General features: G+C 45.5%; 1 protein-coding gene across 1 annotated transcript in view; it reads left to right on the top strand.

Annotated features, from left to right (window-relative positions):
- The window catches only part of Chn2 (chimerin 2), a 260,580-nt gene that overhangs the window by 183,583 nt on the left and 49,030 nt on the right, over positions 1 to 27,967 (top strand). The window lies entirely within an intron of this gene.

Here is a 27,967-nt window from a genome sequence, read left to right as displayed (position 1 = left end):
TTGCCTTGTCATATCCATTTCCCTCTGGGAGTGACAGCTCACCATACCATCAGCACCCCACTGTGGCTGAGCCAAGCCCAGCTTCTAGAGTGGGCTAGGACTGAGCAAAGAGCGATACGCGGAGGGCAAGATGGCAACGCCACTCCTTTGGGAGCTGCTAACCCTTAACTGCAAGTGGCCCCCTGATGCCAGGACTGCCAGTGAAGGCTTAGGCTGAAGGTAAGGACTAGGCATCCAAGATGGGAGACTCACCGGGTACTGGGGTGGCTGGAGACAGCAGCCAGTCTGTTGGCAGCAAGGGCGTGATAGTAATTGACTTGCTGATTGAGTCTCAGAGCAAAGGAGGGCCTTCTCCAGCATCACATCAGATGAGCAGCTGGCCCATGAAAACATAATTTGCCATTTTCTTTTTATAACTCTAATATCACCCCAACACCTGTGTATTCTTTCAGAAATAATTGATTTGGGATATTTTGGGACTGCTGACTGTTTACATTTAATAGAAAGCTGTGTGCTTTGAAAGCCTGTGGCTGCTGTGTGTGTGGTGTGTGTGTGTGTGTGTGAGAGAGAGAGAGAGAGAGAGAGAGAGAGAGAGACAGAGACAGAGACAGAGACAGAGAGAGAGAGAGAGAGAGAGACAGAGAGAGACACACAGAGAGAAACAGAGAGAGACAGAGAGAGACAGAGAGAGACAGACAAAGAGAGAGCCATATTTAGAGTTTGTTCTGGTCCAGATGAAAGCTAGTCCTTAGTGTTTGTAAATCTGTTCAAAAGCGATTTAGAATAGGAAATCTGGAAGCTGACCTCCTCAGCCATGATAAATCAGGAGATGAATTGTAAAATAAGTCTCTGAAGTGGTGTTTGTATTTCTGAATCAGAGAGCATTGCCATTTGGAAACACCGTCTGTTACAGAAAGCAGGCCCCACAATGGAAACCAGCAAGGACGTTCCATCTGTGGAAGCTGGGCGTTATTTCTGGGCGTTATTCTCAGCAGGAAACTGACATGACATGATGTGCCCTCTGTCTCAGTTAGGGTTTATGTTGCTGTGATAAAACACCATGACCCAAATGCATGGGTTTACCGGCTTACCCTTCCGCATCACTGTTCATCATCAAAGGAACGCAAACAGGACAGGAACCTGGAGGTGGGAACTGACATGGAAGTGATGCAGGGGCGCCACGTACTGGCTTGCTTCCCATGGCGTGCTCAGCTTGCTTTCTTACAGAACCGAGGATCACCAGACCAGGGATGGCCCCCATGCAATGGGCTGGGCCCTCTTTCATGGATCACTAATTGAGAAAATTGCTCCACATGCTGGCCCACATCCTGATCCTATGTGGGCATTTTCTCAATGGAGGTTTCCTCCTCTCCGATGACTATAGTTTGTATCAAGTTGTCATAAATCTAGCCAGCACACCTTCCCCCTAGAACAGTGCTTCTCAACCTTCCTAACCCTGTGACCCTTTAATACAGTTCCTCCCCTTGTGGTGACCCCCAACCATAACGGTATTTTCATTGCCACTTTGTAACTAAATTTGCTACTGTTATGAGTCATAATGTAAATATCTGTTTTCTGAATGTCTTAGGTGACCCCTGTGAAAGGGTCGTTCAACCCCAAAAGGGTTTGAGACGGACAGGTTGAGACCCGCTGTCCTAGAGAACCTGATTAATAACCACATCGAGTGAGCCAGCCTGCACCCGTTTACTGGGGAGGAGGGTGGGGAGGAAGAGAGGAGATGCTGAAGGAAGAAGTCCGTAGTCAGCAGGAAGTTTGATGGACAGTTGTCAAGGGTATGGATTTGCTTGGACACTAATGATGTCCTTGGCTTTCGTGAGGAATATTCTGGACAGTCTGGTCTGGTCACTGCCTGCCGGGGCACTTATTTTGTTAGTAGCTTATGAACTAACTTGATAAGAATCCATCCATTTCTCCATGACCTGTATTGACAAGCATGATTAGGAAAAGCCTCAGTCTGGCCAGAGATCCTGTTACTCTTCAGGGCAAGGCAGGGGCCTGTTGCCATGGAGGCAGGGACTGGAGAAGAGTTGTTGGGAACCTGAGTAGATTGACGGAGAGGAGCCTGAGGTCCCTGTCTGCTTCAGTAATGGCCTTGAGTCTTGAAGGTTTAATAGTGGAACGAGTTGGCTTCCCAGTGGTGCTCAAATCCGGCAGGTCCATTCCACAGCTCTCAAACGTTGCTCACCCATTTGTTTTATTGATCATTTCCAAGTAAACCTAGGAAAGAATGTGCTATTACAAATCCAAGAACAATAACAGTGCTAATTGAAAAAAAAAGATAAATTACCTCCCCCGTCAGACTTGAGTGGTGTCCAGATTTACTTCCTGCCCAGGTTGCTAGCAATGGACCTGACTTTAGTGACTGTAGATGCGGTGGGGAGGTGGGGAGCCTGCAGACGGAGTGAAGCTGTAAAGGTTCTGCCCCTACCAATAGGCAAACGTCACGATTCTTTATTGAATTAATTGGCTTTCAAAACGTGGTGTGTTTGGGTCACCCATTCGGTGCACTTAATTAAAATGGTCAGTCTAAGTACAATACATGAAACATACTTTAGAATTTATGGCGCACATAGATTCTCTACTGGTCTTCAGGAAAGAAAAATCATGGTATGGTCGGCAGTCTATGAATAACACTCAGAGTCTAAACTCAGATTGCACAGACGTGGAACTGTGTCCCATTTTAGACTCAAGGCAACTGTGACAGATTCGCATGCAGGATTCCCCATGTGTGCCTTAGTCGTGCTTCACACGGGCAGAGAGGAGAGTGAGCCCAGGCTGCCCACCACACGTCAGAGCATCTTAACTCTGTGGAGCAGCCGGACCTCACTGTGCAGTCATTGCCTTTATGGCTCTAAGTAACAACTTGGACTTGGCCACTGTCCTATCAATGGTCATTAAAAAAGTCACTCAGTCTTCACATGGCCTGATTTTGAAAATGCATTACTGTTTCTAGCTATAAGAACCGACCTTTCTCACCAAATGCATCCCGCCGAGTCAAATAAATAATATGCAAGTGCATCTGTATTAACTGGGTATAGTCTGATGCAGTAAATTGCACCCATATTTGATGTGAAAATAATGTGTACCTGTGAGGCGGTAAAAGCACTTTTAATAATACGCAAGTTGAATATCCTCTGTCTAAGATGTTGGGGAACCAGGGATTTTCCAGATCAACTATTTATCCTTAATCCAAAAACCTGAAAGGAAAATACTCTCAGATCCTTTGAAGTCTTAGATACAGGGGTGTATCAGCTATATCATATTCATTCGTTCCCTGTTTTAGGGGTGCCTAGCCCCAAGTTCATTTCCCTGTTTTCTCCTTGGCATTCAGCGCCGGTTACAGCCTCCTCGGTCTCTTCCCTGCTTTTGGAGGATGGTCAGCCCCAGTTCTGTCTTGTTCATTCATTTCACTGTTTCTCGTGGTAGTAAATGTCAGACAACGACCTCTGTGAGTTCCACAGCAGCTCCTCCTTGTACGGCATGGCGGGCAGCCCCGGGACAAGATGGGGGCTGGGAGGGGGGCAATGCACAAAAGGAAAGTGCAACTGTATCTTTATGTTTCATCTATGCAAACCAGGAAAACACAGGTTTTACATGTTTAATTCCTGGCAAGTCATCAAGCTAACAGAATAGCCATTGTTGATGGTTGGGAGGGGAAGCAAGGGTCTGAAAGGGCGAGTGTGGAAGAGACTTGTCCTCTCTTTGCTACTGTTTGAAGATCTTTCAGCTTTGAACCGTGACATATGTAGTATCCATTCAAAGACTGAAACAAGAATAAAACGCCTGTGGCGTCTCACATACACACATCACATTAAAGCCAAGGAGAGTGCTTTCTGCCCTGGCTGTTGTACGTGCAGAGCAGAGAGGATCCAGTTCCCTGCCTCTCACCCCACCCTCTTCGTCATGCTCACAGTCCCCCTCCTCTTCCACCCCACCCCTCCAGATTGTTCACATGGGATCTGCGTTCTCAGGACTTAGTGGAGGTTTGGAACTGGAAGGTCGTAGCATGAGGCAGAAATGGCTGCAGTGTGGGAATGACTCCTTGAGATGGGGATAGATTGATCTTGGCATTTCTGGTCCTCCCATCTCTTCCCCAGAAGCGTCCCAGTCAGCTGCCTTCTTCCATCCATTTCCCTGCTTTCCTGTGGCTGCTACAGGACCAGTGCCCCAGTCACTTTTACATCCTGCCACAGGCACCGAAGCCTCTTAGGTTTCCATTCTCCTACCATAAAGCCCTCACCAGCAACCCTTTCTTCCGCCTCCTTAGGAAACCCTCCTTCACTGAGGACCCCCTTTGGAGAGCACCGCTCTGTCCCCTCCCACACGCACAGGTGACCCCTTCACTTGTAGTTTCCTGGGCCCCAGCTGCCCATCTTGGTAGCTTTGTCTGCTTTGCCCCTGGCCTGAAGGCAGTTACCATGCCAAGGAGAAAGGCTTGCTCAGCCCTAAAGACCAGCAGAAGCCTCTGGAACAGATGGGGGTCACCCTGGGTGTTTTCTCTCAATCCTCTCAAACTCTCCCAAGAGTGGGGCCACCCCATATCACTGCGCTTCTCACAGCCCCCAATATGTGACCTTCTGCCAGGACTTCCCATTGGCCAAACCCAGCCAAAGTCCTGGGGAACAGTGCAGGGAGCAGGGTGCAGTGTCCAGGGGCCAGACAGGAGAGACATAAATGGGAAGGAGGAGTGTGGTAGAGAGAAGAGGGTGGGAGATAAGCCAGCCGAAGCACACAGCAGTTTTCACGCCCGTAGTTTGTATGGTTCTCATGGTGCTCTGTACAAAGCTAACTGGCTTCAGAAGCCCAACATGTGACTATGTCACAGTCCCTTCCTCAGATGACCTCACAACTGCGTGCTGTGCTTGGGAGCTTGTTTTGGGGATGTTGAGCTTCTCTGTGTTCATTAGACTTGATCAGTGCCCTTAGCCAAGCTGAGGAGCTGCATTCATTTACACACACACATACACACACACACACACACACACATAAGCACACATGCACACACTTATACATGCTTATACATAAGCACATGAGCACACTCACATGTACATATGTGCCCACACACAGGCATGCACACCCAGTACACAGGTGCACATGTACAAACACACAACACACATGCACAGAGTTATACATACTTATACATATGCACATTAGCACATGTACATATGCGCCCACACACAGGCATGCACACACACACACACACACACACACACACACACACACACAGAGGCAGGTATTGGGGTGGGACCTGGACCATTGATATAAAGGAGGTAGAAAATAAAGCTGCTTGGATTACAGGGTGCAGAAAAACTGCCAATTCTCTCCTCAGGAGGTTCTCTGGAAATACCACGTAACTGACATAACCAGGCTTCTCTCAGGAGTCAAGGATAAATGAAGATGAGTGGAGCTTGGCTAGTGAAAATGACAGGTACAGTAATGACTGTGGTCATCCATCTTCCTGCCTTGCATGCACAGCCATAAAAACAGAACGGGAACACCGTGCGAATGGATTTGAACTAGCTTGATGCTCGCAGGAAGCCAGGATTTACCGGCTGTTATTTCAAGTCAGAATCTGACCGCGTGGATTTATCAGAGGGCTGAGCTGACTTGGCTGTGGGGAGGAGCGATGAGAGAAGGGGGCTCTCACTCTATGCAGATGAGAGTTCTGGACAGAAAACCAAACAACAGCAACAGTAAACGTGTTCAGTCCTCTTGACCAATGGAATCAAAGGCTGCTGAGGTTCCGGTATCTACTGCTACTCGGGCTGACACCCTGGGTCATGAGACAGGAGGTAAATCCAAAATACAAGATGCACATTCTACCTCAGCTTTTCTATTTCAGAGACTCTCGTGTCCTCGCTGACTCTGGCCTTCCTTCCCAGCCCTTCATGGGTGAGCCCTGTCTTACCAGGAAGCACACTGAGGACCGAGGCCCCCGGGTGTGTGGGAACTGTTTAAGTTAATTTGGCGCGCCCCACTTAGGGCTAACTGGTGGTAACAAAATGTATAATGCTTTGGCCCTCACCCTTGGCTGCACACTGGAATCTACTGAGGAATTTAAAAAACAATCAGAAACCATGCTTGACCTCACCCTTGGAAATCCACATTTAGGAGAGCCAGGAGTACCTTGGTAGAGGTATGGGAGATCATAAGCAAGGTTTGGTTTCCAGCACCAGCTGAAATAAAAGAAAGAGCAGAAAGGCTAAGAAATTTATATTTAACTGCTTGGTGTAAGTCCCAGGCATATGATTTTAGAAGTTCCAATTGTTACTAATGTGTGGTTGAAGCTAGGAGTCCCTCCTATAGGGAAATATTGAGTTTGTATTAGGTTATCACCCCCACACCCCCACACCCCCACACCCCAGTTCTTAGGTTTAGAGCTCTGCAGGATACAGGTGTGTGTGCTTGTGTGTGTGTGTGTGTGTGTGTGTGTGTGTGTGTGATTTGTGTGCTCGCTCACGTGCGTGCTCAGAGAGTGGGGGGGGGCGTAGTGAACACGCACGTTTACAAACTCTCCTTTATATCCTGTTTTAAAAACAAAAAAACCTCTCTTGGTCCAAGCATTGACTATTTTCTGTGCAACACTGCCATCTTGTGGTGGATGGGGAAACATGCCATACTTATTCTGGATAACCTCAAAAGATGAAACCTAGCAGATGTGGGAGTAATGAGCATGAAGAAATTTTCAGCAGTGAACTCGTTGAAGCACCCTCGTTTCTTTGGGTTTTATAGCTCATGCTTGGCTGTCAAATAGTTGGGGGTGTTTTTCCTGGTGCACTCACTTGCTCAGAAGCTGTTCTGCTAGCCTGGGTTGCCCGAGAGATCCGACTGGCTGATGTGGGGACCAGGAGTGTTCCAACACCTTGGCACCAGGGCGCTCTAGGACTCTTTAAACTTACAGAACATTCCAAAGAGTATTTGACCATATCTTCTTGCTATCTGCTGCATTAGGTATTAAATTTCAAATGCTTAAATACGCATCCATTTAGACAAAACAGTAGGAGCATGTGGTTGTCAGTATACAGGGCGCATTTTATGAAGCGTAGCCCGGCTTTCAAAAATAAGAAAGGAGCCTGAATTTTGGCATTGCTTTGGCATATGTGTAAATCTCAGCATCTGCCTGCGTGGGAGGCAGCTGGAGTCACACGTCGGATCCTGCCTCCCATCTGTGAAGATGAACTGTTCAAATATGGGAGGAAACCTTGGGCTCAGAGAGTCTTTGCAAAGAGGGGATGTTTATAGAGATTCCACAGGCAAATTTTTATTCAAAAATATATAGAGATGTGAGCAAAATTTGACAAGCGGCAGTTTCTTAAAGATTGGCTACAAAAGCAACCACTTAGAAGAAGGTTGGTTTGGCATCATGGACGCTCTGTATTGACCTTGGGGCCCTCCCAACACCGATGGACCCACCAAAACCTGCTGCTCAGAACAGACACCGACGAACCAAGAACCTGGTTTCAGGAAGGTGTGCGCATGTGGGTCTCCAGGGTGGTTTCAGGGGTCCCTGCACCACAGCCAATACCTTTGGAGGTAAATGTTGCTGCTCCCTAACCTAAGCCTGTACAGTGAGGACGGATAATGTCCCACGGGACTCAAATGCTTGGCCCTCTGTGAGTGCAGATCCCTTCCAGTGGGTCTTAACAGGGGTCAGCCACATAGAACTGAGCCCTGGTAATTCTGCCTTATGCAGATGCCCCTTTCTCTCCATGTACTGGCTCCAGGAGATGCTCGTGTCTCTGGTGTTGTGTGGGTAGTGTTTGCATGTGAGCCACACCTCTTCCTGAGAGCCTCGAAGCATCTCTCCGATACTTAGGACGGTGAACACATGCAGAGTGTACGCATCTCACAACTATAATGTATCACTCAGGAAACTATGACAAAGCTGATATATGTTTGAATACACGTTTCCCATGTATTTCCAGCCCTTGGTTGGTTGACTTCGTGGATGGAGAAACTGTGGACGGAGGTATGATTGCATAGCCAATAAAGATCCACCAACCTGACCTCTCTCTCCTCCCTACACAGATGCAAAACTGAGGCTCAAAGCTTTAGCCCGGGAATGATGTCTTGTGTGTCTGTCCCAGCATAGGTGTGGCCTTCTTCTGTTCTCGTGTGGTGTCTGTCTGCACACCTGGTCCTCCACCTGACTCCCACCGTGAATAGCTGTCATTTTGTTGCTCAGAGCCTACTCAACCCTTACTGGAAATGGTACCCAGATGTACTTCCCTCCCACTCTCAGTTTATAGACGTTGTCTTTGAAGGGGATCATGGCTCAAGACTGATGGGAGAATCACATTTTCCTGGCTATTGATTGGTTGAAGGGTGGGCATGTGATCAGGGCTGGTAAAACACCATAATTTCAGGAAGACTTTTCACCCCTCCCTCTGCCTTGCTGGCCTAGGTGGGAAACAGGCTCCCTGTAGAGCCCTGAGGGAACCCAGAGAAAGAAGTAGAGTCTTGAGGAGGGTTCGGAGCCTGTGGCAGATTTGTATGCAGCCTGCTGCACTCTCCAGGGTGTAATTTGTCTGTTAATTCCTGGTTCCGCCCTGGAGCAGAGTCTTGGAACGTTTGTATTTAAACTACGCTGTCCTTGTTTTCAAAACTGGAGCTGTGATTCAAACATTCGCCAGCTGTTCCTTCTGTCCCAGCATCCCTGACTTGCTTTAAAGCCGACTTTCAGAAGAAAGAAAGCTAAGGTACTGAGATCCGGATTCATTGTTATTTTGATCAAGTAGCCTACACTATCCTTATAGTGGTGATTTTGGTGGGAACTGGGGACCAAGGATGTCTAGCATTCACTGCAGAGGGTAGGAACACAATATGGGTTACAGACGGACTTGTCTACTGCCAGTGAACATCCTCCCAACCTTGCCTTAATGAAGTATGATTGCAAACCTCTTGTTAATTAAATGCATCCCATAAAATCAAGGTAATATATTAAGAGACTTGGCAACCTTTAGTGAGCTAGGTGTTCATGATATTTCCAAAAGGGGGGGGTATAACAAATGGAAAAAAATGACCCCCTCTAGCAGATGCCTATGACAGATATGAGCCCTCTTCCTGACCCTGTCTTCCTGTGGTTTCCATGAACTCATTGTTTGACCCATATAAATTTGTGGGATCAAGTCTTGGGAAAGGGGGAGACTTTTGTCTTCTAGCAGTACAAAGGAGACAGACCTAACTACGTTTTAGGGTGACTGTGAGGCTGACTCTGTAGCAGGCTGCAGGATGGCCACACTTCTCAGTGGCGACAATCTGGCGGGGTTTCTCTGATGATGGCTTCCTAATGTCCTCCTTGCTTGTGTGCCTCCTTATCTTAACTGGCTTTGAAGTTTCCAGAGAGTTAATGTTTCACCACGCTCCGGGTCCCCATTTCTGAACCTTATGAAGTCCAGTGGCATAAGAATCAGTGAAGCCTTACACACCCAACCTTTATTACTCGTCTATGGCTTTGTGACTGCAGGAACTGTCATATGTCGTGTTCAGCAAACATTAATTAATGCTCAAATTGAGAGACAGAATTAGTAGCCATATGTGGTCAGCATACCCATCCTGTATCAGGATGAAGGCAATAATATTTTTGATGTCATATATAGACCATATGTTGAATAATCCACGCTATAAGAGATTTCTGTTGTGTTCTATCTAGAACGACCTGAGGGCTTACAACTGTCCGCCTCCTACCTTCTTCTCCAAGTTTGCCTTGGCTTACAACCCATTATCAACCGCAGTATCTCACTTAAGCCCCTAACTTCATCAACTGCAGTATCATCTCATTCAGATGAACAGCCTTCATAATTGTGTCTCCTCCTCTCGGGCAGAGGGTAGGAAAGAGTGTGTGTGGAGGCAGAGTTATTTGCTCAGAGCCAGCTAGATAGTGATCTACAAGCCAAGTTCCTAACAATGGGCGCTGAGCTTACCAACTTCAAATCAGCTCGCTCTTCCCTTGCAGGACACAAAGGTGACAGATTTTTACTGTGCTTGGTATTAAGGCTTCTAAGAAAATGCTACATTGGGGATTATGTGACTCCTCAAACATCAGTATGCATTGTCTTGGTGGCATTATTCTAACCTTCCTCTTGTGACTCATTTGTTCCCAGGAAGAAGTAGACATGGCTAAGAGGATCCCTTGAAGAGACACGTATTCGATGAATGAGGCTCCCTGAGTGCATTTTCTGCTCTGTGTTTTGTTGCTAAGCTCTGATCCCTTCACTCAGTCCCAAGTGACAAGAATGGGATCCATGTCCGGCCCCAGTGAGCATCTCGCTTCTTCAGTTAGGATGAGATTCACTGAAGTGAGAGGAAGTTGGACATTAGGCAGTAATGTGCAGCCCAGTTCTCTCTGGTGTAGCTTACAATCACCTTCTGAGTTCCCAACTTGTTACAGAAGACCATTAAGTATTCATATCACTGGATCTCTCTCTAGTAATCAACTAGATCCCAAGAAAGAGAAGGAAACACTAGTATTTCTTGGTGTATGTGTGCCAGGCCCTATAGAGGTTGTTAGTTGTCATTCAGTCAATAGTGGGGAGCCACTGGGGTAGCTGTAGTGAGCAATCAACTGGCAGGTATGCGGAGACCCAGTCACTGTTTATCTGGTCTCAGCCTGTACAGTCCCCTCCCCCATCCATCCATAACTATCCTGGTTCTCCTTCCTAGGGAGATCTATCCCTCTCCTGTAGTCCCTTACTCTCTCCGTAACCTCTGTGACTATACGGATTGCAGCTTGCTTAGCAGTGGTTTGACTGAGAACATTCACATACAAGTGATATATTTGTCTTTCAGGGTCTAGGTTACTTCACATAGGATGGTCTTTTCTAGCTCCTTCCGTTTACCTAAGAATATCATGCTTTCTTTTTTTAATGGCTGAGTAATATTTCATTGTGTAAATGTACCACGTTTTCTTTATCTACTCATCCACTGACAGACATCTAGGTCATTTCTAATTTCTGACTATTATGACTGGAAGAGCAGTGACTGTGGTTGATCATTCATAATGGAATGAAGAAGCATCCTTGGGTATATGCCCAAGAGTGGTGCAGCTGGATAGTGAGGTAGATAACCCCAGCTTTCTGAGGACCTGCCACATTGATTTCCATGGTGACCCTCCATGTTTGAATTCCCACCAGCAACGGATGAGTTGTTCCCCTTTCTCCACAGCCCCACCAGTATAAGCTATCATATATTTTATTAATTTTGTCCACTTTGACTGGCACAAGATAAGAATATCAAAGCAGTTTTGATTTGCATTTCCCTGATGACTAAGGATGTTAACCATTTCTTTGAATGGTTTTTAGTCATTTGAGTTTCCTCTTCTGAGAATTCTCTGTTTAGACCTGCCCCCTATTTTTAATCAGGTTATTTGTTTTCTTAATGTCCAGATTTGCATATATACATATAGGTGTATAGATATGCATTTATATATTTACATATACACATACACATGCATATGCACATACACATGCATATGCATATATATACATATATATATGATGGTAGCATTCATCATAAATAAAAAATCCTTTCCCGCTCCTTAGGCTGCTTCTTCGTCCAGTTGACAGCGTCTTTAGCCACACGGAATCTTTTCAGCTTCACGAGGCCCCTCTATTAATTGCTGTTCTTACTGCCTGTGCTACCACTGCTCTGTTCAGAAAGTTGTTTCCTTTGTTTGCCAACGGGTTCAGCACTGCTCCCACTTTCTCTTCTGTCCGATTCAGTGTATCTGGCCTTATGCTGAGATCTTGGATTTGGAATTGAGTTTCTTGCAGGGTGGTAAATACAGTTCTGCTTGTTTCTTCTGCGTGCATCCCAGCCACCCAGTTTGACAAGCACCATTTAATGAATACTTGCCTTTTTCTTAGCATGTATTTTTAGCTTCTTTAAAGAGGTATGTGGACCCATTTCTGGGTCTTCGGTTTTACGCCACTAGTTGATATGGCTGCTTCTGTGCCAATACCATGCTGGTTTTATTACCACAGCTCAGTAGTACAATTTGAGATTGGGAGTAGTAATACCTTCATCGCTTTTTTTATTATTCAGGAGTGCTTTAGCTCTGTTTTTTCTGTTGTTGTTTTTTGTTGTTGTTTTGTTATTACCGCTGCTGTTGTCATTATAGTTCTACATGATCCTGAAGATTGTCCTTTCCAGTCCTGTGAAAAATCGTGTTGGAATTTTGATGGGGATTAAATTGAATCTGTAGATTATTTTTGGTGGGATGGTCATTTTTACATCATTAATTTATGGATTCATGAGCGTGGGAGATCTTTCCAATTTCTGAAATATTTAATTTCTTTCTTCAATGTCTTGACATCTTTATTATACAAGTCTTTCACTAGAGCGATTCTGTGATACTTTATAATATCTGAGGCTATTGTGCAGGGTGCCGTTCCCCTGATTTCTTTCTCAGTCCATTTGACATTTGTATATAAGAAGGTTACTGGTTTTCGTGTTAGTTTTGTATCCTGCTACCATTTTGAAAGCGTTTTTCAGCTCTAGGAGTGCCCTGTAGAATTCTGGGGGTTAGTTATGAACATATCATCATGTCGCCTGCACAGACTGTTCTGCATCACTGCTGTTTCTGAGAGGAATTTTCACTGAGGAAAAACAAAATCAAACTTGTGAACTGCTTGCTTTACATGCACAAACCCTTTTTAAGATTTCACTTAGAGTTATCGTCAATGGTCCACTGAAGTTACATCTCACAAGCACAGTAGGTTTCTCCTGAAGGGATTCCTGATAGGCTCCTGGAAGTCATCATCTCTGAAGGGGCTTGTGTGACGGACTCCCATGTTATTTGCCCGTGGAGTCCTTTCAATGTCAACCTGAGTTCCAAAGAAGTGGGACCAAAACAAGTCAAACCAGAGGACAGCTTTCCATGCCGAGCGTCCATTTCACAGCCTGGAATGCTGAGGGCCCTTCTCTGCATTTACCTTGCTAATTCCCCTTCCTGGTTTGAGCTGCTCTGAGCCATGTTCATGACTTTGGCCTGTCTGCACAGTGCCTAGACTGTCCACCTAGGATATGAGATGCTTTAGTGATAGACTCACTTTCCTGGTCCTTGAGTTCTCAGAGTCACAGAGCTCTAGTTGCCAGTAGGGGAGAAGCAAGTGGCATTGGCATCTGCTTCATGTTCAAGGCACACTGACACTATGATGGTCATGCTCTGTAAAGTGAACCCACGTGATAATCATCCGTGTTGTAATGTGCCACTCAGCAGTTGCTGTGTGCAAAGTCCATGAATCACATGGGTGTGGAAGCTCAATTCCTTTACCCCAGTTTGCCGTACCTTTGAAGACAAGTCCGCTCGGCACCGGGCTAGAAGCCTTTGATGAACGGCATCACCTATAACCCAATTTTGCTTCCAGGTCTTCTGCCAGCCTGACTCTGTGTCCCAAAGGACCTACCTGTAAAAGTTCCACAGTGACTGAAATCCCAGATAAAAGCTGGCAAACAGCCTCTCTGTGCTTTTTCTGTTGAAGTCGGCTTCCTTCCAAAGTTGTCAGTGTCTGTTTGTCAGTGGGTTCATTTGGGCATCCCCTCCACTTCCTTCCTCATGGAGTTCTAGCTCCTTTGCTTGGGACCTGGGGCTTGTCTTAGCCGCATCAGCATCCTGTCCACTCGCGTCCCGTCCACTCGCTGTGCCGTACCCTCGCCCATCTGCACTACATCCTAGGTTCACTACCAGGTCTCCCCTAGCCAACCTCCTCTCAGTGACACCTCCCTGTCACTCACAGCTACGGAAAGCCACTCTGCTGCCTCCCACCAGCGCAGGTCTGCGTGGGGACAATGTAAGGCCGCTCAAGTTTCCACCACTAAAACAGTCTGAGCAAAAAGACCATCTTAGTTCTATAGTCCTTGTGATTAGCACTGAAGATCCTGCTCAAAGCAGCGACCTGATGCTGTGCAGAAGGCCTCAGAGGAAAAAAACAATCTCATTTTCTGGTGTCCCTGGGTGGGAAAAAAATCCCTCAGATATGCTCTCCTTCTGCAGAAGCCCGTTTGGGGTAACTCCATGCAGATAACCGTGCTTTAGCATGTGTTGGTGGAGAACCTCCCCTTGCCAGGGCTTGTGGTTCACAGAGCAAAGCTTGGATGTCAGGGAACTTAGAACCACCATCTCCAGAATGGTCTTGGGAGGAGTTGAATCACTTTTGAACACGAAGACCTTCAGCAGTGAATGACGTCACTCTTGAGCGCCTCCGGGAAGGCCCCCTGGTATTACGGGACACATCTTCAATTATTCTTCTCTTCAGGAGGTTGTCACAATTGTGACTCTGTGCAGTTAGCCAATGGACTTGTTGGGGTCCATATTTATCTTGGACTGAAAGGTATGTTTTGACTAGTTTGCTCATTGCCTTTAGAAGTATTTTTAATTGTGGAAGTTTTACAAAGTTTTCTTTCTAGTTTCTGGTATCTGGAAGGTCATGTGCCATACAGCATCAAGTCACAAAAGTATCCACTGCTCCACCACCACAAAACACACCTTCTTTTGCCTCCCGGTGGGCGAGAACCTTGCAGCCCCACCCACCTCTGCCCTCAGATGGGCTGGTGCCCTGAAGCCCCGGTTTCCTTAGCTACTCTCCTCCCTCATCCACTTCCCCCTCATCCCATGTCCTCACAAGCCATTGCTGGAAGATTTTATTCTTCTTTTTAACTCTGTAGGGGATTGTAATTCAGTTTGTTTTTCACTAACCACTGGAGTGGGGGCATAGGATTTTTGCTTAGACAAGTATCATAGAACCACGTCTCTGGGTTGCCTCTCCCTTCTGGTTTATACTGCTGGAAAATGTATTATTAAAATTTAGCTGATAAAAGACTCCATCCTCTTCCCACGAGGCCCCTCCACCTTCCAGTTGATTGAAGAAGCAGCAGCTTTTTAAAGATTCTGCTCCCAACCAGAGAAAACCTGCTTGGAAAGGGCTGTGATTGCCCACCTGGATAATCTCCCCATAGTCCTTTAATGGCATCTAGAAAACCTTTGATCGTGTAATGTGACTATATAGCAGGATATCATATATACCATAATCAAGGGAGTAAGGGAATAGCTCAGGGCAGAGGTTATGTTAAGAGTCCAGAATTCTGCTGCCCTGACCTGTGGCCATGCTGCCACCTCTCTCACACAGCCCTTGGTTGCATCTTCTCGAGTGTACCTTCCTTGCCAGCTCCTGTCTTTTCTGTATGATGCGTCCATTTGAAGAAATCAGGGTTCCATTCAGGCCTTGCGTCACTGTCAGCACAGGAGCTGACTCTTAGCAAGGTTGCTGGCCCATGCCCTACATGTATCACAAGTATCTTGTCCAGAGCTTTCCAAGACCAATCATGTTGAGCCACACACATTCAGAAACTTTTCACACTGGAGCAGGAGCCCTCTCTTTGTCCAAGGGATCTAGAAGTTGGTCAGGACCTCTAGGAGGCAGCTACTCAGTTGAAGGAAGGAGCAGGGGAAGAGCTGCTTGTCTTTCCAGAGACCATGACAAGTGGTACAAGAAATGATCTACGGGCTGATCTGATGGGGAAGCAGCAGTAAGGCGTAGGCGGGGGGAGCCACCAGGCCTTTCTGTAGAGTTTGGCTCTCTGTTTGCTGTTTGGATTGGATTTTGCCTTGATATCTTATACAACCACATAAAATCTATTTTATATGACAGAGACATTGATGACTTTTGGCAAGCCTACCTCACTGGACAGTCGCCTTACACTTTGGGGACACACACACAGATATTCACACATACACATGCATACACCTGTAGACATACAGACCCAAAGAGACACATGCACACACATACACATGCATGTATGCATGCACCAGCATACAGTCACACATATAAACACACACAAAGTCACATGCACACAACACATGCATGCATACACACATCACAAAGGCACACAGATTCAGAATTCAGGGGTGTATAAGCGTTTAGTTTTTTTGTTTGTTTGGGTTTTGGTTGGTTGGTTGGTTGGTTTTGGTCACTTAGACTTTCGGAGCAGCACTTAAGGGAAGCCTCCTTACACTTAGAATTATAAGGTGCAAGTGTGATTTTTAAATTCGTTATGGCTAGGTGTTTGTGCACTGTGCATTTGTAAATTTACACCTGCCACTGTGCTCTGTTTTCCTGCCATACATGAGAGAACTTGTGCCACTGGCATGTACTGGAATCTTTGTGGCTGTGTCTATGCATTCAGTGTGGTTTGCATTGCAACTGACTGAATGTTAGTACATCAGGGGTCTCAGCTTTAATTTCATTTCAGTTGTGCTTAGAAAGTGATAGGCTTAATGTAGAATGTGTGAATTAATAGTGTCTTGCTGTTTAAAGACAGAAATGCTCTATGAAGGGTTTAAACTGCGAGGATACTTAGGGTCTCTTGAATAGAAAGGTCATATTGGAATGGAGAGGAGGTTAGGGACAGAGGCTTGATCATGGACCACAGATCTTCTCATCACCCAGCCTTCCTCCTTGACTTAGTCCACAAGGGTCCATAAAGATCACTGCCCTGCTGTTGGTATCATGTGATTTCCATAGCTTAAAGCAAAGATGGTGATAACCAGAAGAGCTTTCTCCATCTGTGCCTTCTCAAGCAAAACTCTCAACACCAGCCTCTGCTTCCCCACTCACCGGCCAGCACTACGCCCTATGCCTGCCTGCAGAACAGTCATTGGCAAATGGGAATAAGGAGGAAGAAAATTAGTCTTGCAACAGTGTGTATCTGGACACATTGATTGCAGCCAAGGCCTGGGCAAGGCCAAGCCAGGCCCTGCTTGGGAAGTAAGAAGGGGAAATGGCTGTAGGTGGCGTCCAGAGCAGGAGGGGGAAGTGCACCTGTTGTGTGGATCAGAACAGCTCCCAAGTACAGCTCAGTGCAGCTGCTCATTCAAGCTTTACCAATGGGGGAAGTCGTCCATGCGGGCAGGGTAGAACCTGTGTTGTGCCCTGACTTTTCAGCTGCTTGTAGATAATCACCCATCATGCAAAGTCTCAAACACAGCCTCAGTCTTGTCATTGCAGTCCCCATCTCTGAATGATACCAGGAAATGTGACCTCGGCACATAGAGAAACCTGTCCTTCCACAGCCTTTGCCACGGGATCCATCTTTGTCCCTCCTGTGCCCAGACCTCAGCACCCACAGTTAGGAGTATAGAGAGCTGGGTGAGAGCTAACATGGCTGGGAGGTTACGCTCACAATAGACACTGTAGGTGCTTGGGAGGCTACCCCACAGCACCTCCTAAGTGCAGTTTATCACCACAGCAATGGGAGAATAAGTGGGGTGGCCAGGGGATTGCCCATTCTACTCCTGTAGAATTTAAGGGGTTTGGAGAACTGGCCAGATAAAACACCTAATGCAAAAATCTACACTTCTCTGAAGTCAGGGGTACACTACACCTCATTCCTCAGAGATGGCTGCCTCCCGCTTTTGCCTTTGTACTATGGAAAGGTGAAGTTGTTTGAAGTTTAACCAGCAAAGAACTGAGGCATAATTATGGTCCAATGCTCTCCCTGAAATGCAAAAAGGTTAGCAAGAATTTCCCTAAGCTCCCAGTAGGGAGCTAAACACTGCTCAATTCTTCCTGCTTCTTAACTGAAGAGCCTCCCTGAGGGAGTAGGAGGCAAGGCAGTGCGAATACATGGAATGAATGCTTGCTGGAAGGAACCAAGGTTACTAGTAAATATATACACACACGGTAAAACGGTAGCTTTAACTGTACCTGTCAGTCATCCAGCCTAATATTTATTATTTTTAAAATGGAAGAGCGGAAGATAACAGACATGAAACCATTGATCATTGGTGAAACAGTCAGGGCTTGCTTTGCATTATGGGTAATCCCACTGTATCTCTTGTTGTTTAGCTCATAGTTAAGAGCATTTTGAGCGGCTCGCCCTGGCCTTTCAGATAGAAGGGTGGTTTTCTTTTGAGCTATATTTTGGTTGCAGACAAACAGAAGGAAAAGGTCAGCATGGGACCAGAGTTGACAAATGGGAGGCAGTGATGCTGACAGCCCTCTGTTGGCCAGCAGTTCTGCCACTCCTGGAATATAAAAAAAAAAAAAAATCCAGGCCATGTCTGCAGGAAGAAGTGCAGCTCTTGCAGTGGCTGCCTTTTAATTACAGGAAGCAATTCCCACTTTGTGGGGAGGAGGGTTCCGTGGGGATATTCCTTCTCTTCGCTGTTTAAGTCAGCAGATATTATTATGTACCTGCACTGACTGTTGTGGATGGAGGTTTTGTTGTTTGTTTGTTTGAACTACACTTCGGCAAAAAGCAGTGTCTACACAGGTCAAATGGAGGGTTATAACTGTTCTCTGTTAGATAAGATCTGGAAAGCCCAGGCAGGACATATGGAGTGCCAAGGAAAGTCTTGTGACCAGGTGACATTGGGAAGCTGTGGGGCACTGGGCTGGAGACAGTGGAAGGGAGAGTGGGGAAGTTTGACGTTGCTGATCTATTCTTCATCCTGACCATAACCAATCCTTTGAGTGAAAACGCTTACTATATGCAGGCTTCGTAAAGTGAGGAAGCATCCTGGACAAACTCTATTGAGTCCTGTCTAACCTCAAGGAGACTTTGCAGTGCCCTGTGGACCACAACTCACAGAGATAAGCGGGGCGTGGCCCCGCGTGCATCACAGCCTTCCCTCATTAACAACAGCCCGCTCGCTCTCTTTCCTGCCTTCGGCCTTACAATTTTACCTTCTTCCCCTGGCAAAACTGGAAGGCAGATGATGTGGCTGAGCTCTGCAGAGGACAGGAAGGCCTACACAGCTCATGCTTTCTCACTCTTCCTCACCCTCTGCCAAGTGCCGGTCCCTGACTGCTTAAGGAAAAGTATCTCCCCCTCTCCAGGCAGCTAACAACTTCTGCCACAATCTCCAATGCTAAGGGTGGGACTTCATGTCCAGCTCCCTGTCCGTGTTGCAATTTGGTGTTGCTTGGAGTTTTACACGTCTTGCGTGTGCTGTCACAACTGTTGTGAGTTCATGCACGCAGCTGCCCTGCCACGCCAAGGAAACGCTTCTTCCTTGTAGTCTTCTACTATCTTTGGCTCCTACACTCTTTACTCCCCTTCTTCTTCAGTGATGCCCGGACTTTAGGAAAGGGGTGCAGTACACATCTTCCATTTAGGGCTCTGGGTTTTTCAGTCTCTTATTCCAGTTGTGGGTCTCTGTGTTAGTCACCAGCTCCTGCAAAAAAAAGCTTCTCAGATGACAGTTGAAAGATGCACTAATCTATGAGTGTAACGATACGTCAGTAGGAATTGGTATGCAATTAGCATGTTGCCATTTACCAATGTAAACATAGTTGATCCTCTCTGCGGCCTATGACCTGTCTAGCTATAGGTTCTTAGTATGAAAATGGTGTCGGGCAAAGATTTCATTTAGGCAAAGCTTAAATCCTATCAGAAAGTAGTTGGTTACACCATAGTGTTTGCATGTGCCACTATCACACCAGTGGACCTGTCTTGCCACATCAGTCATTGTCATTCACAAAGTTCACAACTGGGTAAGGAAGACTGATGGTTCCTTTTCTCCTGTAGTACCTAAGATATACATTACGATTAAGTTCAATGATTACGTAAACGGTAAGATTTAAATGAAAACATGAAGAGACGGTTTACTTGCATTTCTTGGCTTATATAAATCCCCTTTGCGGTTTATGAGGTGCACCGTTCACGTTTACAGATGTGAGAGGAGTGTGGACAGAGCACCATTCCCTCAAAGATAATGTGCATGAGTCAGCGCGGTTCATTAGCTTCCCAGAAAGGAGCCTGGCTCTCAGTCTTCACAGCGCTTTCAAATCCGTCATTTATGCCAGTATTCTCCACTCTCAGCTGCTGAGAAATACAGAATGGATCCCAGGGGGAGGGACCTCTCTGTTCACATGTTCTCCCTATTTTCTACCTTCTCTGAGTTGGTGGTGTCTGGGCTTGTTTTCCAGGGTCGTGCCTGGTAACACATTCTGCTCCAAACAATCGTAACTCATTTTGTATTTTAATTTAATTTTGAACCCAGATGCTTGCTTCTTATAAAAACCAAATAAAAATGACAAGGTTTACCCTTTAATCTTATTGTTGCAAAATAGAGATGCTGGCTGAACATTAAGTGAGTAGTTCAGAAAATCAAGGATGATGATAAAGGCTTTTGTAGCCCACCACAGAGACACATGTCCTTCCTGTAGCCACGTATGTACAAATCTGTTTGGTGTGTGTTTATCATTTGAATTAAGATTTTACGTTTTCTCATTGTCTTCTATTCCTACAAAGTAATCTGAATACTATGTCCTCATTGCATGCTAATTAGAAAATGTAGATTTGAGGAAGACTTGATAGCCAGCGCTAATCTGGCATTTCAGGAATAGTGGATATATCCAGAAATGAACAGCATTGAAAATCCGTAAACAACCACAGTGGCTTTCTCTGGCTAAGGCATTCAGTATGATTTCTTTCCTAGGTGGGTTAAGGAAAAAAACAAAACAAAACAACCACTTTTGAATATTTCAGCAATGAAAATGAAAGCCCTTGAGATCTAGTCTAAAAACGAGGTAAAATAAAAAGATACCGTATTCTGAAGATAAATATGCACCTGTATTGCATGCACTCAAGTGCACGGGCACACACACACACACACACACACACACACACACACACACACACACACACACACGGCGGCGGAGGGTGAGTCTGGAGCAGACAGAAAAGTGTAAGAAGTCAAGTCAAAAGTCAGCAACCATGCTGAGATGTAGAACCCAGGTGTCTGGCCTTCTGCTGTGGATTGATAGCTGAGGGAAGGAGCCGGGCTTCAGTGAAGCTGTCTTTTCCCTCTCTTCTCACCTTATCCCTTCATCTTCAGGGAAGCATGTGTATGTCCCTAGACTTTACAGTAGACAGGCTCAGCTCATGGTGACTAGAGAGACAGCTAAAATGGATAATGAAGATCACAGCAGGCAGAAAAGCAACAGCCAGAGGGCAAATTCCACAAAAGCAGGGACTGAGGTCCTCAGTAAACATGGCTGCAGCCAGGGTAGTTGGTGAACGCAGTCCACAGCAGGGGACCTCAGTTAACACACCCCACAGCAGCCCCTAGAACCCAGAAGCCGCTGGAGAGCCATTTGCATTTCTTACAGAAATCAATACCGTAGAGATTCATGACATTCATTCTGTTTTACTAGAATCTTAAAATGAGATTTAAACAGTCATCCAGCATTGGGAAAGGGAGTTTGGAACACAGAGTTTTATTTATTATCTGACAGCTTGAAGACTGTCTTCTCTCTTAGTTATTTCTTAGAACCATTTTTCTAAATGCAATCATGTTCATGAAACCATTTTTGATGGCTGTTGAGTAATCCACTGGATGAATGCACCTAGTTGATTTAACTCCCCATTTCAGATGGAACCAGTTTGAAATCCTTCATTCCATATGTTTAAAGACATTCATTCTTCCATATTACAAACAACTCCTCAGGAAGCATCCTTCAGGCAGGTCTTTGAAAGTTTATTTAACAAGTTCCCTAGGCTAAGTTGTAGGTATCTAGTTTAGATTTCTGCAGTATAGTAAGAAGGAAAGCTAATATGAGGAGACCTTCCTTGTTGTGTTTTAAAGCCTTTCCCCCCATTCAAGTCATGTGTTTTGGTCCAGTTTTGCTTTGCTTTTGTAGAAAATATTCTTCCATATATCACAACTCTGCAGGTAGCCATTTTAATTGGCCACCGCTAGTTGGTAAAACAGCATTCGTTAGGAGGAATATTAGAAAAAGCCGTTTGCCCAGTGTGGAAACAATGGCTTAAACTATCAAAAATATCAAAGTATCCCACCAACTGGAGCCCTAACATGTAGGGGAGGGGCCCACGCCATTGCATTCACCAATGGGCTGTCACCAGAGATGTCATCCGTGCGGCCCTTGCTTCACTCATCTGTTTCTGGTCACTTAAAACACAACCCCTTGAGAGACTGCTATGTACCCACCCTATAATGAATTTCATTGGCCCCAGAGGAGATCTTCCTATGGGAAACCAGAAACCAACCAACAAAAGAACCTTGACTATGAAATTGTCATTCTGACGACACATACGTATGTACTGCTGGAATGGCGCGAAAGCACATGGAGTATTAAGGCGTGAAACAGTTGGGGACAGCCACAAGGCAAACATAATTGCAGGGACTTGATACTTTTCATCTTGGTATTTGCAGATGGGATGGAATATTTGCATGGTATATATATGTTTGTATGTGTGTGTATACATATACACATACATATACATATATATATATTCGAAATGTTGAAATGAGTTTGACTGGCATCTTTCTTTTCCTCGACTTGACCACACTGTTAGGGAATTGTATTGTCTATCTTTGATACATATAAGGTGTACACATCTACATTGTGCTATCTGGTCCTTAGATCACTGGGGATGAGATTTGAGGGTGAGGTCTGTTGTTGTCACTTCTTTACCTATGAGAAGATTAATGCCGTGGTGGATTAATTAGATTTTTTCTAGCTCTGCCTAGGAAAGGAAGAGCCTGGGGCTCAGAAGCCAGCTTGAAGTCTGACTTTAAGCCTTGTGCAGACAATAAAATCCCACCTTGTTTGGGTCATATTTTGAAGAAAGCAAGATTCTTAATATGGTTGGAGATATGTCTATAAACCTGAACACAGTTCTAACCCTGAGCTGTTACTCTGAATGAATTGTAACATGTGCTAGAGGCCCATTCTGCTCATCAGTTACTCTGTGGAAGGCGGCGCTCTCTGCACGGGAAACACCAACACTGTGCTTGAAGACAAAGGTCAGATAATGCAAGAGTTTAAACAACTGGGCCCGAGTGGATGATGACAGTGGAAGTAAAGGAAATCAATGAAAATAATATATTTTAGAGGATTTAGGTCGGCCCAGGGTTGTCACAGCTGTGCACAGCAGGATGCTAAGAGAGGATCTGAGAGGAGCAGGTGTGCACTAAGACGAGGTCAATTACTCTGGCTGTGCAGGACATTCCTCCAGCCCCAGCACTGACAGGGAGCCCACACATCTAGGGCCACCATTACAGTACTGAGAGCATTTAATGGGAACCAAAGAGTCTCTTCAGCAAGTGGTGCCGGGACAACCGGCTGTTCCACACAGAGAAATAAGGCTAAACTACTGTGAATTGTGTATAGAAATTAATGCAAAATGGACCAGTGACTTAAATATAAAGATTAAAGTCTTAAAGGGAAATGTGGGAGAAATACACATAAATGTTCATTCTCTCATCTCTGGCAGGGGATTCTTAAAGATGACACTGAAATATGAACAATTCAAAACTAGATAAACCATGCCTCTTCAGATCCTAACGTGTTGTGCGTCAGCCAGAAAAGAGGCAGGCTGAAATGGAATATAACGCTTGCAAGTCATATTTATGCTAAAGGTCTTAATATCCAGAAGGTAAAAAAAATTCCTAACACTAAAAAACCAAAAAGACAGACAATCCCATTTTTAAAATGTGAAGGATCCTGAAGAGATAAGTTTTTTGAAAGAAAATATACAAATAGCTAATAGGCACATGAAACAATGACCATTGCCGTTAGTCATAAAGAAAATAGAGCCAGAGCCATGACTAATATCGCCTCACATCCAACAGGATCGCTACTGCCATGGCAAGTTTGAACTGGCAATGTGACAGAGCGTAGAGTCACTAAGGAAATATTGCAATTGAGGAATTATCTGGACCAGGTTAGCCTGAGGACACATCCATGAGCGTTGTCTTGATTGTCGATTGACTCTGGAAGACCCAGGACAATGGGTGGCGCCATTCCCTAAGCAGAGGGGCCTAAATAATGAAGACAAGAGAAAGTTAGAGAGGAAAGCAAGCAAACAGGGACCATGTGTTTATTCTCTCTACTCTGGACTGGGGGTGTGATGCCTTAAAATCCCTGCCTTGATGTCCCCAAACAACGGACGGTAACCTGAAATTGTCAGCTCAGTAAGTCCTTTCTTCCCTAAGCTGCTTTTGATCAGGGAATCAGTCACAGCAACAGAAACCAAACTAGAAAAGATATAATACTTTAAACATAACAGTAAGTTTTAGGGAGGCTGTGGACTTTGGCGTCCTCATATGCTGCTGGTGGAAACTGAAGTGGGACGGTCTCTGTGGAAAGCAGCCTAGCGGCTCCCTGAGAAATCAAACCAATTACCCCATGACCTAGCAACTCTGTGAATAGGTGCACACCCCAAAGATTAAAGACTGGTGCGCATGCCATCACTCCCCACGGATGTTCAGAACGTTCCCATTCACAATAGTCCAGAGGAGGAAGCAACTAAACTGTCCACCAACAGACGAATGATTAAGCAAGCATCAGTGTACACGTGCATGGGATACCGCTTGCTCCTGAAAACAGAGTGCTATTTAAATAGACACTACAACATGCATGAACCTTGGAGGGTTGTACAGTTTACCACTGCTAACTTCGTGTCCTATGAATTTTGTCTCAAGTCAAAAAAGGAAAGAAAGACTTCCGAAGCCGAAGCAGGCATATAACTTTCCATCCTGGCAAATAAATCCTCAGGAGTCAAAAGAGCACAGCTCAGGTTACAGCCACCTATGAAGTTATATTGGTATGTGTGGGAGGGAGGGCGGGGATGAGCCATCCAAATAGGATTATAGGTTGTGCAGGGCCAACTGCAACCCGATCGGTGCACTCTGGGCCCAGGATGTTCATCACAAAGGTGGCTTGGCTGTCTGTCATAGCTGCCCTCACTTACCAGTGTTTCGAAGCTCATTTATTTTAGTCCCATGCGGTATAGTTAATAACAATACTTTTTCAGTACTGAACTTATCCCTCTCTGGGGTTGCAGATAATTTCTCCCTGGTAGCTTTTACCCACAGCCAGCGTTCAGTGGGTTTCTGTTGCAGAACTGGTCTCTGGACCCAGACTGCACGAGTGTATGTTGTACCCAAGCTCACCTGAAAGATTTCACAGGTCATGTTAAAACGGTAATCCAGGAGATGGAGAGATGGCTGGGCAGTTAAGGGCACTTGCTGCCCTTACAGAGGCCTGGGCTCTGATTTCCGGCACCTACATGATGGTTCATAACCATCTAAACTTCAGTGTCAGAATCCAAACAACCTTTTCTGGCCTCTGTGGACACCATGCATGTACATGGTGCACAGACATACATGCAACATGCATACATGTTTTATTCATATGCATAAAACAAAAGTTAAAGTCCTTTAAGACAGAAATATAAACTTTCATTTCTCTCTGTGCCACCTAAGATTTTCCCTGATGATTCTCTCCCATTAAGCCCCAGTGTGCTGTTTTCATTGAATTCCTAGAAAAATCATCCAAAAGGTGTCAAGCCTCGGCTCTGAGAACATTTCCATTCCCATCTCATTGTGCAAAACAGGTCATGTGACCGAGCTTAACAGATAACCAGCCTAGAAGGCCCTCCCTTGTAGAGAGGCAGGAATCATCACTTCAGGATACAGCTCCTCTCACCTTATTTCTAAGATAGTCACTAACCATGTACACCTGCCTAGCAAACTTCCAGGCTTCCAGTACTTCAGAACTACAGAGAAAACCATCACTGTGAACACATTTTATTTATTCTCTTGGGAAAAGTAACATATTTATTAAAACATGATTCCTTGCAAGCCCTGTTTTTGGTTCCTCAGTATTTCATCTGGGCACTTCCTGGGGGCATGGGCCAATGGTTTAAGAACTCCAGAGTGTATATTTTCCTTCTACTTAAGGACTATTTTGAAGGCAAACAGGAGGGTTCCTGTCATCTGTAGGACACACATTTGTTTGCCTGTGAGCATGAGTTAATAAAGTTGTCCACGGCAACATGAAACCTGAGCTGGGAGAGAGCGCAGCTCAGCAGGAAGTGGGTGTGGTGAGAGCTCTTAGAACATTGTGGAATAAAAAACAATGCTCTCCCAGGATGTCAGACACTAATCCTGGGACCTAGAAGTGTGAGTTCCATTGGAAAAGGGGCCTTGTAAATGTAAGCAAACTAAGGATTCAATTCTTAATTCATTTTAATGATTTTTAAATCACGCGTGTGTGTCTGTGCACGTGAATGCAGGTGCCCAAGGAGGCCAGGTATATCACATTCCCCTGAGCTAGAGTTACCATAGTTGTGAGTCACCTAACATGGGTGCCGGGAACCAAACTTAGTCCTTGGAAGAACAATACGTGCTTTTAACAGCTGAGCTGTCTCTCCAGTCCCCACATTGAAGGTTTTGAGAGGAAGAGATTGTCCTGGATTATCTGGCCATCAAATACCACCATAAAGATCTTCCTAAGAGCAACACAAGTGACAAGCCCAGAAGAGAAGGTAACCTGAAGAAAAAGATTTGAAAGTATCAGAGGGATGCAAACAGAAGCCAAGGACAGCAGGCAACTGGGAAAAGTTTTGTGCCTGGAACCTGTAGAACAATGGTTCTCAACCCGTGGGTTTCGAGCTCTTTGGGGCTGAATGACCCTTTCACAGGGGTCATCTGAGACCATCAGGAACCACAGATATTTATAGTTTGATTCATAACAGTAGCAAAATTACAGTTATGAGGTAGCAACAAAAATAATTTAATGGTTGAGAGGGTCCTAGCATTAGGAAGGTCATAATTTAATTAAAGGGTCCTAGCATTAGGAAGGTCGTAATTTAATTAAAGGGTCATAGCATTAGGAAGTTTGATCACTGATCTAGACATAGTACAGCCCTTGTTTTCCACAAGAGAAATTGATCTCTGATTTCTGCTCTTCATAACTATAGAGGACAAATGCTCTTTGAAGCCCCCAAAGTTGTTGTTTGTTGTAGTAAATGAATAGAGTTTGTTGTCTGTCAGATGAATAGTGTGGGCATTATTTGTTACTTTTAGCACCAGGAGAAGCAACAGTGACTTCCTCAAACTTTTCGTTCATTCATTCATATGGCCAGAGGCATTTAGGAAACAGTGCAGATTAACTGAGCCTAAGGAAGGGAGACCCCCACAATGGGATGATAAGGGCCCCGAGAAGAATGGTGTCCTGGAAGCCTTAGCCAGCTAGGTGGGGGCACACAGACACTCCACTCCCCTCCCTGTTGGCTGATCAGAGTTGACAGTGAGACCAGGTCTATCCAGACTGCATCTGTACACCAGGGGGTTCCAATTTAAAATCCACTTGGTTCCTACATTTAGACTAAAGTGCAATCTCATCGCTTCCTCTAACCAGTTTGGAGTTACTTTCTCATTGGTGTTGCCACCTTGTATGTCCCCAAATCCTGCCTGTCCTCACACCCTTTGCCCAATATGCCTCCCAACTCCAACAGGCCTTGAAATCTCCTTCATAAAGTGCCTCAGTCAGGAGGGGTTCCGTGTGTGGGGATACGATAGGGCTGACAGAAGTACCCAGATAACCGCTCTACATAAAAGGTTCAAAACATGCTCTGGAGACTTAGTGGCAAAGCAGTTAACGTCTTATCAGCGATGAGATGTTCGGGGATAGTTCAAAGGGGAGGTGACATTTGACCTGCATTATTGAGGAAAGGGAAGTTGCTTTGAGGCAAAATAAAGCCAAGAGATGCCAGGCAGAGAGCCAGGAGCAGAAACGAGGGACTTCAGATGGGGCCGTTGGAGTGAGGCGGGAGGAACAGCGTGCACTGGGTGAGGTAAATGTTCACAGTGCTAGCTGCCATCTCACAGCCACGGAACTTCTGACGCCAACCAAGAACAGCTAGCAGACCAGGAAGTCCGGAGATGAAATGCACGCGTGGCTTGAGATCGTGAGGTGTTGAGTAAAAAATGGGGGTGGGGGGTTGTTGTAGAGTGTAGTGAAGGAGTTTCCTACCATGTTCTAGCCAGTGAACCCTTGGTCATCAGTACCTCAGTCAGGATGGGCTAGGCCAGGTCACATTAAAGAAATCCCAATGGTAGCTGGGTTCTTAAAGCACCAGTCAGTTATTTCTTACCCATGTCCCATGCCCGTCATGGGATGACAGTTGGGCT

Source organism: Rattus rattus, chromosome 6, assembly GCF_011064425.1.
Source record: "Rattus rattus isolate New Zealand chromosome 6, Rrattus_CSIRO_v1, whole genome shotgun sequence".
Lineage (NCBI taxonomy): Eukaryota > Metazoa > Chordata > Mammalia > Rodentia > Muridae > Rattus > Rattus rattus.
This window is presented reverse-complemented; position numbering and strand designations above follow the sequence as displayed.